This window comes from Oncorhynchus mykiss, chromosome 25 (genome assembly GCF_057628025.1).
Source record: "Oncorhynchus mykiss isolate SJ-2025 chromosome 25, ASM5762802v1, whole genome shotgun sequence".
Lineage (NCBI taxonomy): Eukaryota > Metazoa > Chordata > Actinopteri > Salmoniformes > Salmonidae > Oncorhynchus > Oncorhynchus mykiss.
This window is the reverse complement of record NC_143046.1, coordinates 42,531,583-42,549,905: the sequence shown is the minus strand read 5'-3', so window position 1 is coordinate 42,549,905 and position 18,323 is coordinate 42,531,583. Positions and strand designations below refer to the sequence as shown.

Sequence of the window (18,323 nt, the reverse complement as noted above, 5' to 3'; positions counted from 1 at the left end):
AAAAACCCAATAATGTTGTGGGTCCTTTAGCCAGCTATCTAAACTTGTAGTGATCATGGCTGAATTACCGACCGAGCACTCAGGGCACATGCCATAAACATTTACGTAAAAATACTTACCGTAATTTCCGGACTATAAGCCGCTACTTTTTTCCCACGCTTTGAACCTCGCGACTTCTACAATGACGCGGCAAATTTAAGGATGTTTCCCGTTTTCACAAGAGTCATGCCGCCAAAAAACTGAGCACCGTCATATAATGTGACGTAAATCGAGCGTGCTCAAACTTCCCATCAAGGTGGCGCTCCATGTTCAGTGGGAGGCTTGGATGACAAGTGGGGAGAAATCGGGCCGCATGCGAAGAGCAACTTATGGTCAAGTCTGCCAGTGGGTCCTGACAGTGTGGAGCATTGACGGCTTTCGAAAGGCTGGACTGCTGCGTGTTGAAGAGGGCAGCATGAGCTCAGCAGTGAATTTGCCTCCGGATGAAAGTGATGAGAGCGACAATGAAAAACGATCCAACATCGAATGAAGCAATTCTGAGGCTATTCAACTCCGACACCGAATGAGATGATTTCAGTGGTTTCAGTCCACAGGAGGAGGAAGATATTGACCAATGACTTTCTTGGTAGGCTACTGCAATTTTTTTTATTTTTGTTACAAGTCGTGTTTCGTTAAAGCCTATTTATTTTTGTTACGAGCCGTGTTTCGTTTAAAGGCTGTGTAAAGTTAATTTGTTTCAATGTACCGGTAGGCACCTGCGGCTTATAGACATGTGCGGCTTATTTATGTACAAAATACATATTTTTTAAATATTCAGTGGGTGCAGCTTATATTCAGGTGCGCTTAATAGTCCAGAAATTACGGTAGATGTTGACTTATATCAATTAAAAGCAATGTAGACAGCATACAGTCACGTTCTGACCTTTGTTTTAGTATGATCAGGGTGTGAGTTGGGTGGGTTGTCTATGTTCGTTTTTCTATAATTTGGGATTTCTGTGTTCGGCCTAGTATGGTTCTCAATCAGAGGCAGCTGTCAATCGTTGGGATGAGATACTTGATGGCAAGGGACCCTGGGCACAGGCTGGGGAATATCGCCGCCCCAAGGCAGAGCTGGAGGCAGCAACATTTATCAATAAAAGCGCTATAAGTAAAAACAAATATATATATATGATCAAGACATGGGTGGAATAAATCATGTTCATCATGAACAAATATAAATGAATCAAGGTTTTCAATGATAAATGAGCTGACATTGAGCACAAATTAAGACCGGTCTACACACCACATGAGGGACAGAATTTTACTGTGTGTGTGCTGTAAATGTATTTCTTGCGCTTGATGCATGTGTACTGTCTTCTGTCCTTCTTGGGTCCACACACATCACAGCGCTTCTTGTTGCTTCCGGCTGCAATCTAAAATGATGAAGACACTTTGTTCAGGAATTTTACTAACATCTCACTCACTCACATACATAGTTACAGCAGGCCAAGGTAGGAGAGTCAGACACACACACGTGCAACAACATCACTCACACTTACTTCTGGTATTGGAGTTGTTGGTTATGCCTCACAAGTCCTCAACTGGCAGCTTCATTAAATAGTAGCCGCAAAACACCAGTCTCAACGTCAACAGTGAAGAGGCGACTCCGGGATGCTGGCATTCGAGGCAGAGTTCCTCTGTCCCGTGTCTGTGTTATTTTGCCCATCTTAATCGTACCTTCTTATTGGTCAGTCTGAGATATGGCTTTTTCTTTGCAACTCTGCCTAGAAGGCCAGTAAAAGTATTTTAAATATTTGTTTTAGAGAGTGGACACCTAACAACATGTTCAATTTAGAAAGTCACAAATTCAAGGTGAATAAGTAGATATGAATAAATATGTGGACATTGGTTGCTAAATATGCTATTTATTCTTTTAACTAATTCTTTGTTTGCAAGTTCCTTCTTTCTGGATAAATATTGCATACATAACAACCACTATGAATCCTAACACAGACACACTGTAGACATATTCCTCTGTAGAAGCCTTGATCCACGAAAAGGCCATGGCTGTTGAAATCAATGAAAAAATACATGCAACCCGAATGAATAAGCAGTGATAACTAAGTAATTAAGTGCAAACATTTGAGAATAAAAAGAAGGCTCACCAAGGTTGGACAATGTAGAGGGACCCTTTATGAGTGCCAAATAAGCTTCAAGGTAACAGTAATTCAGTTGCTCTTGCATTTCAATTTGGATAAATATACTGCTATTTGTAAATCCTTGATATGTGCCTCAAGTAAAATGTTCTTCCTCTGTCTCAAAAGGAAGAAGGTTATGCAATGTTCATGCACTGACAACATTCAAATTAGAAATCAATGGAGTGTTAGTGGGAAATATGTGGAAATATGTGGAAATATGTGGAAATTCAGTAATAGAAGGTTAATTGTACTGTGTAGGCAGGCAACTTGAAAATTATTTTTTAACATTGTAGTTACATTGTAGGGTAAGTTGATATTCAGGAATTGAATTGTTATATCCCCTTTATAAGATACTCAAGATACACACTATACCTTTTATATAATAATGATCAACAACACGCCATTTTTGTCGACAAAACATGAGGAACACCTTCCCAGTATTGACTCCCCTTTTGCCCTCAAAGCCTACACTCATCAGGGCATGGACTCGACAAGGGGTCAAAAGCGTTCCACAGAGGTGCTGGCCCGTGTTGACTCCAATGCTTCCCACAGTTGTGTCAAGTTTGCTGGAGGTCCTTTGCGTGGGTGGACCATTCTTGATACACGTTGGAAACTGTTGAGCTTGAAAAACCCAGCAGTGTGCAGTTCTTGACATACTCAAACCGATGCGCCTGGTACCTACTACCATACCATGTGCACTTAAATATTTTGTCTTGCCCATTCACCCCTATGAATAGCACACGTACACAATCCATGATCTCAATTGTCTCAAGGCTTAAAGAGCCTTCTATAACCCGTCTCCTCCCCTTCATCTACACTGATTGAAGTCAAATCAATAAGGGAGCATAGCTTTCACCTGGAGTCACCTGGTCTGCCTATGTCATGGAAAGAGCAGGTGTTCCTAATATTTTGTACAATCAGTGTATACGATATATAAAGCATCTGCATTTACGTAAACAAAGCATCAAGATTTTTATTGAGAGTGAGAGTCACACATTTACTTTCTAAATGCTCTTATGATTTTAGGTTGCATCATTCATTGAGAGCATTTTGCTCCTCTCAAATGTGGGCATATATCACAGAAAACCAGTATTAAGTTCTAGTTCTCTGTGTTTGCGGCACAGCTATTGGTCCTTATCCTGCCAAGGTGTCTAATGGCCATGACAAAGACGCATGTATGTCGTTAATAGGTAATTGTCCTACATAAATACTAAATGAGTTGGTTAGTAAAAGCTGTGCACCATCATTTGCACTTTTTTAGGGCTGATTTAGAACCAAAGCAGGTGCAATGGATAGGACACTACAAGTACTAGAAACCCTTGTTTTCTGATGAAGAGATTCCTCCAGAAATAATACGTCATTGAATAGAAATACAAAATATAATCATATTGTCCATATCATTGATGAGTAAATATACCAATTGGAAATTATAGTTGGCAGAGTATGTACTATTTGCTGTACTGTATATCTGTATTGTACAAAATATACTGCACAAAAATATAAACACAACATGTGAAGTGTTGGTCCCATGTTTCATGAGCTGAAATAAAAGATCCCAAAAATGTTACAAAAGCACAAAAAAACATTTCTTCAAATGTTGTGCTCAACTTGGTTTACATCTCTGTTAGTGAGCATTTCTCCTTAGCCAAAATAACCCATCCACCTGACATGTGTGGCATATCAAGAAGCTGATTAAACAGCATGATCATTACACTGGTGCAACTTGTGCTGGTGACAAAAAAAAGGCCACACTAAAATGTGCAGTTTTGTCACACAACACAATGACACAGCTGTCTCAAGTTTTTAGGGAGCTTGCAATTGACATACTGACTGCAGGAATTTCCACCAGAGTTGTTGCCAGAGAATTGAATGTTCATTTCACTACCATAAGCATAATTCTTTTTAGAGAATTTAGTATTATGTCCAACCGGTCTCACATTCGCAGAACACGTGTAACCATGCCAGCCCAGGACCTCCACATCTGGCTTCTTCACCTGCGGGATCGTCTGAGACCAGCCACCCAGACAGCTGATGAAACTGAGGAGTATTTATTTCTGTAATAAAGCCCTTTTGTGAGGAAAAACATTTTCTGATTGGCTGTGCCTGGCTCCCCAGTGAGTGTGCTTGGCTCCCAAATGGGTGGGCCTGAGATTTTTTGCTGTTGTTGAAATCCTGGAGTGAATAGATGCTCAATCCTTTTCAAGTGACTAGGATGTTAAGTTTTGTCTTTGTACCTACAGTGGGGTCTGAAACGATTGACACTCTTGATAAAGATGAGCAATATTGACTGCATCAAATAAATCAAAAAGATGGCGCCGGAGGGGATGGCTGCCGTTTCATATGCTCTTAACCAATCGTGCTATTTTGTAAATTTTTTTCCACAGTGTTTTTAACTTACTTTGTACATAATGTTGCTGCTGTAGTTTATGACTGAAAGGAGCTTCTGGACATCAGAACAGTGATTACTCACCTTGAACTGGACGAATAATTTTTCTTTAATGAATCGGACGAGAGGGATTTACTCCAGACACCCAATAAAAACCCTATTACCCATCATTCGCAGGAGAAAACGACGGAGATATAGCGGAAGGAGATTGGGGTGCCTTGTAAGGATCCGGCTACGAGTGGCTAATCTGCCTTTGCCATCGGTACTATTGGCCAACGTACAATTGCTGGATAATAAAGTGGATGAACTACAAGCACATATATCATACCAATGGGTAATTAAAAACTGTAATATCTTATGTGGCTGAACGACGACATGAATAACATACAGCAGCCTCTGGTAAGACAATGTATATGTATATTTTTAAACAACAGATGGTGCACAATATTTAAGGAAGTCTTGAGGTTTTGCTCACCTGAGGTAAAGACCACACTATCTACCAAGAGAGTTTTCCTCTATATTCTTCGTAGCTGTCTAATTACCACCACAAACTAATGCTGGCACGAAGACCTCACTCAATGAGCTGTATACTGCCATAAGCAAACAGGAAAACACTCATCCAGGAGGCGGCAATCCTAGTGGCCAGTGACTTTAATGCTGGGAAACTTAAATCCGTTTTACCTCATTTCTACCAGCCTGTTAAATGTGCAACCAGAGGGAAAGAAACTCTAGACCACCTTCACTCCACACACAGAGATGCGTGCAAAGCTCTCCCTCGCCCTTCATTTGGCAAATCTGACCATAATTCTATCCTCCTGATTCCTGCTGACAAGCAAAACCTAAAGCAGGAATTACCGGTGACACGGTCAATAAAAAAGTGGTCAGCAGAAGCAGATGCTAAGCTACAGGACTGTTTGGCTAGCACAGACTGGAAAATGTTCCAGGATTTTTCCGATGGCATTGATGACTACACCACATCAGTCACTGGCTTCATCAATAAGTGCATCGATGACGTCATCCCCACAGTGACTGTGCGGACATACCCCAAACCATGGATTTCAGGCAACATCAGCACTGAGCTAAAGGGTAGAGCTGCCGCTTTCAACCTGGAAGCTTATAAGATATCCTGCTTTGCCCTCCGACGAACCATCAAACAGGAAAAGCATCAATACAGGACTAAGATCAAATCATACTACACCGGCACTCGCCTAAATATGGTAGCACATCCTGCACGTAGCCTTCACCGTGCGCGGCCACTTTAAGAGCGCATCAGCAGTAAGGAAGGAGGAAATAAAGACAGCTCTTTCAGGGAGGAGCTCTTGGGTGGCGCGACAGTTTGATTGTGTGTGCTATGCTGCAGAAGTTTTGTTTGTTTTCAACGTGTGTAGATTATAAACTATTTAACTCAATAATCGGTGTGACCGCTCTTGGTCGTGGTTGTTTTCATTTGGGACCCCGCCGGTTATGGAACACATGGATTAGTAGCAACATTGTTGCGAAGTTTTGACATACAATCCAATAAACCATCGGACAGTCAGACAGTACACATGCACGCCTGAAGACCACAGCGAAGATCTCTCTCATTCTCTTTCTCTCTTTTTCTTCCCTCTATTGTGTCAGTGCTTTACCCTGCAACAGACTTTCTATTTTTTCAGATGCACTTCGCATTGAAGTTCATTAGAGCTAGACTATTATTGCCTTGCCAGAAGTATTTGGGTGGACATTTTAGTTAAAAGGGAGGTTGCTTGCAAGTTGTGTATTGTTATTTGAACTGTATTGAGGTGGGGTGTACTAATGACATGTGGCCGAGAAGATTGTGGACATTTTTAAGGCCTTTGTTGTGTCTATGAACATCACCCCACATTTATACCCTCTGCACTCATCCACTGGAAGATAATACAGATTACTGGAAATCCTCTGTTGATGACTGGGTTCTTTCTTGTATGAAGTTGCTGTTCAATTGCTCTGCCATTATTATTATTATTATTATTATTATTATTATATGAGGTTCTTGGTGGGGTTACCCCTGTGCTGTGATGTGGGTTTTATAGGGTGTGGATTCTCTTTTATCTCCACTGGCTATCTGGTAAACAGGCTACACTCTAGGCAGTCTCTCCTGTTGATGTGTGTGGGTCTGGTAGTGGTACTCTCTCTATTCTACTCTTTTCCTTTCGGCATGGCGCCCGAACAAAATCTTTATCTTTACCCCTCTCTAATAAATACCGCTTCAACCTGCCTAAATGACTATCGTCTGTAGCCATGAAGTGCTTCGAATGGCTGGTCATGGCTCACATCAGCAACATCATCCCGGAAAATCCAAGACCCAATCCAATTTGCCTACCGCCCCAACAGATCCACATATGATGTCATCTATATTGCACACCGCACTGCCCTTTCACACCTGGACAAAAGGAACACCTACGTGAGAATGCTATTCATTGACTACAACTCAGCGTTCAACACCATAGTGCCATCAAAGCTCATCACTAAGCTAAAGACCCTGGGACTAAACACTTCCCTATGCAACTGGATCCCGAACTTCCTGATGGGCCACCCCCAGGTGGTAAGGGTAGGTAACAACACATCCGCCACGCTGATCCTCAACACGTGGGCCCCTCAGGGGTGTGTGCTCAGTCTCAGTCTGTACTCCCTGTTCACGCATGCCTGCATGGCCAGGCATGACTCCAACGCCATCATTAAGTTTGTCGATGACACAACAGTGGTAGGCCTGATCAACAACAAGACAGCCTGTAGGGAGGAGGTCAGAGACCTGGCCGTGTAGTGCCAGGACAGCAACCTCTCCCTCAACGACCTCTCCCTCAACGTGATCAAGACCAAGGAGACTACATGAAAAGGAGGATGGAGCACGCCCCCATTCTCATCGACGGGGCTGTAGTGGAGCATGTTGTGAGTTTCAAGTTCCTTGGTATCCACATTACCAACAAACTATTATGGTCCAAGCATACGAAGACAGTCGTGAAGAGGACACAACAAAACCTATGGACAGGAGACTGAAAAGATTTTGCATGGGTCCTCAGATCCTCAAAAGGTTCTACAGCTGCACCATATAGATCATCCTGACTGCTTGCATCACTGCCTGGTATTGCAACTGCTCGGCCTCCGACCGTAAAGCACTACAGAGGGTTGTGCGTATGGCCCAGTACATCACTGGGGCAAATGCTCCATGCCATCCAGGACCTCTATACCATGCGGTGTCAGAGGAAGGCCCTAAAAATTGTCAAAGACTCCAGCCAACCTAGTCGTCGACTCTCTGCTACTGCACGGCAAGCCAAGTCTAGGTCCAAGAGACTTCTAAACAGCTTTTACCCCCAAGCCATAAGACTCCTGAACATATAATCAAATGGCTACCCAGACTATTTGCACTACTCTCTTTTATGCTGCAGCTACTCTCTGTTTATTATCTATGCGTAGTCATTTTAATAACTCTACCTACATGTACATATCACTTCAATTACCTCAACTAACCGGTGTCCCCGCACATTGACTCTGTACCAGTACAACCTGTACATAGCCTCACTATTGTTATTTTACTGCTGCGCTTTCATTATTTGTTACTTTTATTTCTTTATTTTTGGGGTATTTTTCTTAACTGCATTGTTGGTTAAGAGCATGTAAGTAAGCATTTCACTGTACGGTCTACACCTGTTGTATTCAGCACATGTGACAAATACAGTTTGATTTTATTTGAAATATTTGGTTGTGACTTTACAAACTGGTTGGATGCATTTGGAGTTTATTTTATGCCTAATAGAAATGAATAATTTCTACTGTATTGTGTAAATTTGGAGTCACTTTTATTGCAAATAAGAAAATGTTTCTAAACACTTCTACATTTATGTGGATGCTACCATAGTTATGGAGAATCCGGAATGAATTGTGGATAATGATGAATGACAAAGTTACAGAGAGTCAAAGATCATATCCCCAAGACATGCTATCCTCTCGCCATTACCAATAACAGGGGAGGTTAGCATGTCTTGGCGGTATGATCTACGAACATACAACCAAATACTAAACTTTTGACACTTCATAAGAGTCTTTAGGGGTGTCAATAATTTTGACCCCGACCTTTGAGAAAAACATGTATTACTTCTTTAACAAAATCTCTTTCCCATTTTTTGGAGCATACAATACAGCTCAGAATTAAGATTATACATTTTATACAGTCATTATTGCTCATGTTTGTCATGGGTGTCAATCATTTTGGACCCCACATATCTGTAGCATAGCTACGCCCACTAAAAAATGTACAAGGGTCTGGATGTTCTGGTGTCTTCTAACACGGCGGCTTACTCATACAAACATTATTACCACTTGACTCACAGCCTTAATAACTTACATAATAAAACAGTTCAAAACACCAATCTATTCAGCTCTTGAGCTTTAATGAGTATTTGACAGATGTTGTGCAGGAGAGGCTTGACACACAGAGATGATTAAAAAGCAAATGTGAAGAACACTTATTTCATTTTATTCACAACAAAGCACACCCATAAAGCACTCCATACTGATCAACAGAAAGGTTAATTAAGACCCTAACCGATATGTGTGAATTCCTCTCAGATAACATGATCTGTCCATATTCATCACCGTGTATATGGCTCAGCAGTGTAATAGTCTACACTTGTATCATTTGTAATCTAATAGTACAATAATATAGTAGACTTAGTTACAACCTTCAACAGATTTCTACAGTAAAACATGAAGTCTAGTCAGTGACAATGCATCATTGAAAATAGTTTGTCTAATTGCTTGTCATATTTCCAAATTAAATAATAATTGATGTTTGGGTATGTATTATTGCCTTTAAGGGGTAGTCCTGTGTAACCAAGATTGCATTTTGACAGAAATATTTCATGTTTAGGATACATTTTACATTCAATTGTAAATGCTACTGTTTGGCCCTGTCCGGGGGTGTCCTCGGATGGGGCCACAGTGTCTCCTGACCCCTCCTGTCTCAGCCTCCAGTATTTATGCTGCAGTAGTTTATGTGTCGGGGGCTAGGGTCAGTTTGTTATATCTGGAGTACTTCTCCTGTCCTATTCGGTGTCCTGTGTGAATCTAAGTGTGCGTTCTCTAATTCTCTCCTTCTCTCTTTCTTTCTCTCTCTCGGAGGACCTGAGCCCTAGGACCATGCCCCAGGACTACCTGACATGATGACTCCTTGCTGTCCCCAGTCCACCTGGCCGTGCTGCTGCTGCTCCAGTTTCAACTGTTCTGCCTTATTATTATTCGACCATGCTGGTCATTTATGAACATTTGAACATCTTGGCCATGTTCTGTTATAATCTCCACCCGGCACAGCCAGAAGAGGACTGGCCACCCCACATAGCCTGGTTCCTCTCTAGGTTTCTTCCTAGGTTTTGGCCTTTCTAGGGAGTTTTTCCTAGCCACCGTGCTTCTACACCTGCATTGCTTGCTGTTTGGGGTTTTAGGCTGGGTTTCTGTACAGCACTTTGAGATATCAGCTGATGTACGAAGGGCTATATAAATACATTTGATTTGATTTGATTTGATCTACCTTTCTTCAGATTACAAAGACATCAAATTATTATATTTTGTTGGCTGGAATAGAAGGCTAAGTAGTGTTCCGCAGTGCACAACACAGCACTTGAATCTCAACACTGTTCGAGAAGACCTTGACTAAAGCGCGAAAAGGGGTCCTTGGATGGTAAACAGTGGAGCTCTACTAACAACACGTTTGCTTATAAAATATGTCTGCTATGGCCGAAACTAAAACATTTAAAAAATACTGCAAACCTAAACATTTCCAGTCTTATTTGACTGTAATGCCACAAACTTACTCTGTTTAGAATTTGCACTGTACCAAGTGTTGTGATTAAGCCTTAAGAAGCAGCGATGCAAGAAGCAATGAGAGGGTGAAATATCACTCCCTACAGTAGGGTGATCTTTTTCCATTCATGTTTCTATATGAATCATGCATTGTCTCTTTAAAGGAACAATCTCATTACTTTAGAATAATGCACACACTTATCAGACACCAGCTGATGGCATTTTATTTATTGATGAGAGTAAATCTAAGTGGAGAACACCACAACGCAATTACAATGTCACTCTTAACCAGCGCCTCAATTGACATTAGTTGATTGCCGAAGAAAAACACATTGTTCTTCTGTACTCTCCTGTAGATCAGAATGAATTCTCTAAAATGTGCATGATAAACCAACAATAAAGACAATTTATGATAATTTAATCAAAAAGCCTTAACTAAACAAGCCACTGACTGCCTTACATTAATCCATACCGTGTTAATGTTTTTCTTTGTGTTTTTACAAATGTTTTCAAAGTAGACTCTCTCTGCTTACCCAAGCTACATTTTTTACTTAAATTAATTTGGGAATTAGTGTCAGTTCCTATGAAATCAAATGTTTTTCATATCATGTGATCAACAAATGTATACTGAGACAGCAGATACAGGTAACTGTCAAAATAAAGGAAACACCTATATAAAGTGTCTTAACATGCTGACCAGACTGCCCGCATTGCAAAAATAAATGTACACATAGATATTATTTAATAATTTTGTCTAAACTGCTCTCGTGCGTTTGGGTAGCTTTTAGACGCTTGACGCGCTGCAAGTCCTGCCTCTACCATCTACTCATTGGAATTTACGAGCATACAGTATTTGAGAATTACTCAAATATTAATTTTCACAAAGTCTGCCTCCTCAGTTTGTGTAATGGCAATTTGCATATAATCCAGAATGTTATAAAGAGTGGTCAGATGAATTGCAATTAATTGCAAAATACACATTTGCTATGCAAATGAACTGAATCCCCCAAAAACATTTCCTCTGTATTTCAGCCCTGCCACAAAAGGACCAGCTGACATCATGTCAGTGGAAGCTTCAAAAGGAGGGTGGTGCTTGGAATGCCGTCATCATTGCTTTGCCCAAAAAGGGCTTCACAGGCAAGGATATTGCTGCCAGTAAGATTGTACCTAAATCAAACATTTATCGGATCATCAAGAACTTCAAGGAGAGCGGTTCTAATGTTGTGAAGAAGGCTTCAGGGTGCCCAAGAAAGTTCAACAAACGCCAGGACCGTCTCCTAAAGTTGATTCAGCTGCGGGATCGGGGCACCAGCTGTACAGAGCTTGCTCAGGAATGGCAGCAGGCGGGTGTGAGTGCATCAGTACGCACAGTGAGGCGAAGACTTTTGGAGGATGGTCTGGTGTCAAGAAGGGCAGCAAAGAAGCCACTACTCTCCAAGAAAAATGTCAGGGACAGTTGGTGGCGGTAATGCACTTTGAAGTTGGTTGCCAACCGCCATTTAAAATCCACAGCAGACTAGGTTTCCCCTTTTATATATGGATTTGACTCAAAACGGGTCAAAATTCTACAAAGATCCAGCAAAAATCAATAAATGACCATATGCATTTCAGGTAAAACAACCCAATGTCTATATCTCAGGACAATTTAGCTAGCAACAGCAAGCTAGCTAAATGTCCATGAATGTGTTACGTTTCGACCTCTCCCCAAATTAGTATAGTTGGTTTTAATATTTTATCTTGCTTGTCATTTAAGCGTCTGGTGGGGATAGACAAAAACCAACATGTACAAGCAGAAGCACAACCGGTCATTATGTAATAGGGCGTTGGGCCACGACAAGTCAGAACAGATTCAATGCACCTTGGCATAGTTTTTCCAGCTGTCTGGAACACAATTGGAGGGCTGCAACACCACTGTTCCATGAGAAATTCCATCATTTGGTGTTTTGTTGATGGAAAACGCTGTCTCAAATGCCACTCCAGAATCTCCCTTCTCCCATTGGTTTGAGATCTGGTGACTGAGACGGCCATGTCACATGGTTTACACTGTTTACATGCTCATCAAGCCATTCAGTGACCTCTTGTGCCCTCTGGATGAGGCGTTGCCTGCAATGACAACAAGCTCAGTCCGATTATGCTGTGACACACCGCCCCAGACCATGACGCATCCTCCACCTCCAAATCGATCCCGCTCCAGAGTACAGTCCTCAGTGTAACGCTCATTCCTTCGACGATAAACGCAAATCCGACCCCTGGTGAGACAAATCTGCAATTCGTCAGGGAGGAGCACTTTTTGCAAGTCCTGTCTGGTCAGGGACGGTGGGTTTGTGCCCATAGGTGACGTTGTTGCAGCAATGTCTGATGAGGACCTGCCTACAAGCCCTCAGTCCAGCCTCTCTCAGCCTATTGCGGACAGTCTGAGCACTGGTGGAGGGATTGTGCATTCCTGGTGTAACTCGGGCAGTTGTTGTTGCCATCCTGTACCTGTCCCGCAGGTGTGATGTTCGTGTGTACCGATCCTGTGCAGGTGTTGTTATACGTGGTCTGCCACTGTGAGGACGATCAGCTGTCCATCCTTTCTCCCTGTAATGCTGTCTTAGGCGTCTCACAGTATGGACATTGCAATTTATTGTCCTGTACACATCTGCAGTCCTCAAGCATGGCTAAGGCATGTTCACACAGATGAGCAGGGACCCTGGGCATCTTTCTTTTGGTGTTTTTCAGAGTCAGTAGAAAGGTGCACGTTCATTAATTGTTTATGGTTCATTGACCAAGCATGGGAAACAGTGTTAAAACCCTTTACAATGAATATCTAGGAAGTTACTTGGATTTTTACAAATTATCTTTGATAGACAGGGTCCTAAAAATGGGACGATTCTTCTTTTGCTGAGTATAGTTACTCTTACAACTTGCCTGTTTGAGATGAAGGGATGTGTTGACTATTTATAATGATATTGTTTGCTAGAGTTCCCTGTGTGCTAATGCTAAACGCCAAAGGTACGAAACTCCCTCTGTATTCTTTTCCTTTTACTGACTAATGAATCTCACTGTGTATTATCTGAATATACAATATGCTAATCAAACACGGCTAACTGAGATGTATATGCCAACTATACTTGTTTTTGGTGCTGCGGTTACAAACCCACATGTTTTAAAGGCCCAGTGCAGTCAAAAACGTGATTGTCTGTGTTTAATGCTGAACAAATTTAAACGCAACATGTAGCAATTTAGAAAGTCATTAGGTCCTAATCTATGGCAGCGTGACACATTTCCTTTGCATAGAGTTGATCAGGCTGTTGATTGTGGCCTGTGGAATGTTGTCCCACTCCTCATCACTGGCTGTGTGAAGTTGCTGGATATTGGCGGGACCTAGAATACGCTGTTGTATACATCAGTTCAGAGCATCCCAATCATGCTCAATGGGTGACAGGTCTGGAAAGTATGCACGCCATGGAGAAACGGGGACATTTTTAGCTTCCAGGAATTGTGTACATATCCTTGCAACATGCGGCTGTGCAATATCATGCTGAAACATGAGATAATGGTGGCGGATGAATGCCACAACAATGGGTCTCAGGATCTGATCATGGAATCTCTGTGCCTTGAAATTGCCATGGATGAAATGTGCCTGCCCATACCATAACCCCACCACCTCTATAGGGCTCTCTGTTCACAACGTTGAAATCAGCAAACTGCTCAAACCGGTTAAGACGCCAAACTACAGTCAGGTCAAGACCCTGGTGAGGACGACGAGCACGCAGATGAACTTCCCTGAGATGGTTTCTGAAAGTTTGTGCAGAAATTCTTGCTATCAAATTCTTGTACAGAAATTCTGTACCCTGGAGCGGAATCAATTTGGAGGTGGAGGGTCCGTCATGGTCTGGGGAGGTATGTCACAGCATCATCGGACTGCGCTTGTTGTCATTGCAGGCAATCTCAACGCTGTGCGTTACAGGGAAGACATCCTCCTCCCTCATGTGGTACACTTCCTGCCAGCTCATCCTGACATGACCCTCCAGCATGAAAATGCCACCAGCCATACTGCTTGTTCTGTGCGTGATTTCCTACAAGACAGGAATGTCAGTGTTCTGCCATTGCCAGCGAAGATCCCAGATCTCAATGCCATTGAGCACGTCTGGGACCTGTTGAATCTGAGGAAATGTCCGGGAACTTGCAGGTGCATTGGTGGGGTAACATCTCACAGCAAGAACTGGTAAATCTGGTGCAGTACTGGCCACACCAGACACATTATTCAATTTATGTTAGTCACATGTCTGTGGAACTTGCTCAGTTTGTCTCAGTTGTTGAATCTTGTTATGTTCATACAAATATTTACACATGTTAAGTTTGTTGAAAATTAACGCAGTTGAGAGTGAGAGGACGTTTCTTTTTTTGTTGAGTTTATACACATTTGCCAGCACACCACACACAAAGGCAAGTTCAGTGGATTATAAATAATGTTGGATGTGAATTTGCGGTGATCAAAGGTTTGGTGGAACTTTTTTACTGAGCACAATTTCACTTCCAATTTCTTGGCAAGATTAAGTGCACACATCGCAAATGAGTTTCATTCGTTTTGATTTCAGAGAGAACGCAGGCATTTTCCCACTGTGGCACAATATTGTTGCAACAAGAAAGGCACAGAAAGGCAATAAAGTTATCGTAACATTTGGCAGTGTTTGTGGAGAAATGTGGCTTGTGTTGTAGTGAATAGGATCTCACAGTAGCGTTTCAGAAGAGGAACAGTCAAACAGATCCAATTGCTGCAGTTTCATTGGTTGTGAGGGTTAAAACAATATATAGTGATGCGTGTTTCCCAGTAAACACTGTTATTTACCAGGAGGAGCACTGCTACTGGCAAGCGACCACCAGTTTCTCACAATCACTGCTGGGAGGAAGGGAAGGAGGGAGGTAATAACCAGGCAGCCTTGCACCTCAGCTATGAATCATTAAAGCCTATCGATTCATAAGAGCCATATTTTTCTACCGAGTTCAAATGAGAATGCAGCTCCAATTGATCCATCAATCTGTCATTTGTTGCATACTAAGCAACTAATGCTGTTAAGGACACAGGCTATGGAAGCAAAGAGACAGTGTGCCCAGGCAAAGCCCCAGCAAAGTCTTTGTGGCTTGCATGGAGATAGAGTTGACATCAGCCTTGTTTATACCTGGTACTCAGATGTAATTTCGCCTCATCTATCCACATTCTGATTGCATGATTACATGATCGTAAAATGTCTCTTTTCCATCCACTGTGTGTATTGTGACCAAATATCCTGGTCCCTCCCTGTATGCAAGTTATTTGACAGATATTCTTTCAAAACAATCTCATTTATTTTAAGACACATGTTGATGCCATAATACGTCAATAGCATCACCTGTCGATGATTTTAGAGATATCCAGACAAAAACATATCCGTCTACACTTGTAGGATATATAAAGACAAAATGTGTGTTTGACTACTTCCGGACATGTTCAGGAAGATCTGATCAATGCATCTTTTAAGTGTCTAAAAATGTGTGATCAATCAGAATATGGACAAGTTCAGGACAAAGGATGCATGTTAGAACCAGGTATAAACGGGGCTTATATGGTAAATGACACTGTCGATAATGGCTTTTAAAGAACTGCTATGTGAAGTCAGGGAAAGGACACTGTGATGTAGGTTTACCTCTACCGCACCTGTCATGACATGCGGCTTATAATAATAAAGGCTCAAACATGCTTATGAGAAGTAAAAACGCATTCCACTGGCAGGCATTAAGTAAAATGTAAGAAACCATTTTAATTAACAAATTATCAAACGCAGACAATGCTTTCATTTGAGATTACATTGAAATGTTCCGTAGTCTGAGAAAATATGTGTATCCTATTTTTGCAAAACACGCACAGATATGCATCCACTTGTACTGTATTTAAGTAAGGCTGTTGAATAATGAATACATTGTTAAATTATGTTTATTCATTTTAAAAGGATATTAGATTCAATATCAATGATCTGGAAAATAGATACTAAATATTGCAACATAAAAAATAATGCACGTCATAACACTACAGTAGTATGAATCTAACTAGGCCTAAATCAAGGTCTGTTGGGCCATCCCCCCCCTCCACACACACATACACCTGTTTTTTATTTTTTTATTTCACCTTTATTTAACCAGGTAAGCTAGTTGAGAACAAGTTGTCATTTACAACTGCGACCTGGCCAAGATAAAGCAAAGCAGTGCGACAGAAACAACAACACAGTTACACATGGAATAAACAAGTGTACAGTCAATAACACAATAGAAAAAAAGAAAGTCTATATACAATGGGTGCAATATACAGTGTGTGCAAATTGCATGAGGAGGTAAGGCAATAAATAGGCCATAGTGATAACAATTTAGCAGATTAACACTGGGGTGATAGATGAGCAGATGATGGTGTGTAAGTAGTGATACTGGTGTGCAAAAGAGCAGCAAAGTAAATAAAAACAATATGGGGATGAGGTAGGTAGATTGGGTGGGCCATTTACAGATGGACTATGTGCAGCTGCAGCGATTGGTTAGCTGCCCAGATAGCTGATGTTTAAAGTTAGTGAGGGAAATGTAAGTCTCCAGCTTCAGAGATTTTTGCAATTCGTTCCAGTCACTGGCAACAGAGAACTGGAAGGAAAGGCGGCCAAAGGGGGTGTTGGCTTTGGGGATGACCAGTGAGATATACCTGCTGGTATGCTACGGGTGGGTGTTGTTATCGTGACCAGTGAGCTGAGATAAGGCGGAGCTTTACCTAGCATAGACTTAGATGATCTGGAGCAAGTGGGTCTGGCGACAGATATGTAGTGAGGGCCAGCCGACTAAAGCATACAGGTCGCAGTGGTGGGTGGCATAAGGCGCTTTGGTAACAAAACGGATGGCACTGTGATAGACTACATCCAGTTTGCTGAGTAGAGTGTTGGAAGGTATTTTGTAGATGACGTCGCCGAAGTCGAGGATCGGTAGGATAGTCAGTTTTACTGGGTAAGTTTGGCGGAGTGAGTGAAGGAGGCTTTGTTGCGGAATAGAAAGCCGATTCTAGATTTGATTTTGGATTGGAGATGTTTGATATGAGTCTGGAAGGAGAGTTTACAGTCTAGCCAGACACCTAGCGTATTTGTAGTTGTCCACGTATTCTAGGTCAGAACTGTCCAGAGTAGTGATGCTAGTCGGGCAGGTGGGTGCGGGCAGCAAACGGTTGAAGAGCATGCATTTGGTTTTACTAGCGTTTAAGAGCAGTTGGAGGCCACGGAAGGAGTGTTGGATGGCATTGAAGCTTGTTTAGAGGTGAGTTAACACAGTGTCCAAAGAAGGGTCAGATGTATACAGTATGGTGTCGTCTGCGTAGAATGGATCAGGGAATCACCCGCAGCAATAGCGACATCATTGATATATACGGAGAAAAGAGTCAGCTCGAGAATTGAACCCTGTGGTACCCCCATAGAGACTGCCAGAGGTCTGGACAACAGGCCCTCCGATTTGACACACTGAACTCTGTCTGCAAAGTAGTTGGTGCACCAGGCGAGGCAGTCATTTGAGAAACCAAGGCTATTGATCCTGCCGATAAGAATACGGTGATTGAGAGAGTCGAAAGCCTTGGCCAGGTCGATAAAGAAGGCTCTGCAGTTCTGTCTTTTATCGATGGCGGTTATGATATCGTTTAGAACCTTGAGCGTGGCTGAGGTGCACCCATTATCAGCTCGGAAACCGAATTGCACAGCGGAGAAGGTATGGTGGGATTCGAAATGGTCAGTGATCTGTGAATATAGGTCTATAACAGTTTGGGTCTAGAGTGTCACCCCTTTTGAATAGGGGATGACCGCGGCAGCTTTCCAATCTTAAGGGATTTCGGACGATAAGAAAGAGAGGTTGAACAGACTGGTAATAGGGGCTGCAACAATGGCGGCGGATAATTTTAGAAAGAGAGGGTC

General features: G+C 42.1%; 1 long non-coding RNA gene across 1 annotated transcript in view; it reads left to right on the top strand.

The window, feature by feature from the left end:
• Positions 1–9,828, top strand: part of LOC149972001 (uncharacterized) — a 167,486-nt gene extending 157,658 nt beyond the window's left edge. The window contains exon 3 of the long non-coding RNA XR_016491731.1: positions 9,700–9,828. This is a non-coding gene — a long non-coding RNA (uncharacterized LOC149972001). The remainder of the gene's footprint in view (positions 1–9,699) is intronic.
• The last annotated feature ends 8,495 nt before the right edge of the window (positions 9,829–18,323 follow it).